Below are 1,747 nucleotides of genomic sequence, written 5' to 3' on the forward strand. Positions count from 1 at the left end.
ATATTCCCTGACCCAGGTGTAAGGGGAATTCGTCTCGCCCCATGCCCATCCCCCGGTCACAGAAGAAATAAATATATAAATAAATAAACAAAAAAGGCTGGTTTGGCCAACTTTGATGAAGCTAAAATATTTCTCATTTTTGCGCCACCAAAGGATATTGCTAAATTAATGAAATCAGCTTTGCTAACTTAACAATATTTGGCTGTGGCAATTATGTGATTGTTTGTAATTATATTTTATTCAGTAAACGTAGCTTTTTTCACGAAAATGCATTTCTTACAAGTGACAAACACATTTTTCTCTGTCCAGGATCTACAGCACGCCCGTACACACATTTACGAGCAAATTCACACACACACACACACACACACACACACACACACACACACACACACACACACACACACACACACACACACATTGTCGCATACATTATAAAATTCTCCGAACATTACTTACCTGGGCTGCTTTATATGAAACAATATTTAAGGTAGATTACATCGTACCCTGACAGGGAAAATTCGCCGTGCAAGTCATATTAAATACAAACTTCTGCTTAAAAATTTCTCATCATCAGAGTCACATAAACTTACAGGATAATACAGCCTATCATATTCTGCGATGAAAAGGGCCGATTCAGTCATTCTTGTGCCAATTCGTAAACTTACTGTCGATTAGGTAACTCATCGCACCGAAATTAATCTCATATATTTTTTATCAACTTATATTTTCTAAGGTTTAAATACACAGATAGATAGATAGATAGATGGATAGATTTTATTCCATTTTCAAAATCAGTTTTCCTGCTTTTGAAATAACTGCATTATTAACGTACGAGTATTTGAGGGTATTTATATGTTTAACTCTGCATTGTTTATTATTATTATTATTATTATTATTATTATTATTTAGTTTACGATATTCCCCCAACCCATCTGTAGGAAGCACTCGTCTCCCCTATTCCCCCATGATCTATACCCATGACTGGATGAGAAAGAAGGATTTATAGGAAAGATGAGTGGAAGACTGAGAATATAGCGTCGTCTACTAAATCTGATGCAGTCAACCATGGAAGATGTTGGTTTTTTGCAATAGGCACATGGCGAGTTTCTTCACACCAACATGGGTAACTACTGAAGAGATTCAAGACCCATTATACTGCTCTATCGTCCTGATCATGGCTTCTTTATTAGCCCTCTTGATTAGGGTGCACGGATTGTTTTAGATACTCGTGAATAAGATTATACATTCCCTCCAAAGTGCTCTATCGTGTGTTGTTCCCCTTCTTTTGTCTTAATCCTACGGTCATTGTAATATCTGTTTTTATTATGGACACATGGTTCATGGTTATACGCCGTCGATGATTATATTTCAACAGTGTGAGTCACTTTGCATTATTATACTCATTCCAGGACTTTAGCGACAAAGTTCCCCAGTGATAGACCTTGTTGAAACTCTCTCTCTCTCTCTCTCTATATATATATATATAAAAGCTTCAAAATCACATTATTTAAGTACGTATCTATTGTTTTTGTTATCTATATAAATCTGAGTATCGACGCAGTTCATATTATGTTTTCTACTGCCAGCAAAGTGCAGTGATTTTGCAAGCTGTAATATCAAATTAATTATCGACAATAAAGCTGCACATGATATTCGACGAACGAATTTTCCATTATATTCGTCTGGCAAAACCTCTGAGCATTAAACAATTTCCAGAACATAATATTGCAGTGTTGGTATTTGA

This window comes from Coenobita brevimanus, chromosome 6, assembly GCF_032717465.1.
Source record: "Coenobita brevimanus isolate Jiangsu-jjx chromosome 6, ASM3271746v2, whole genome shotgun sequence".
Lineage (NCBI taxonomy): Eukaryota > Metazoa > Arthropoda > Malacostraca > Decapoda > Coenobitidae > Coenobita > Coenobita brevimanus.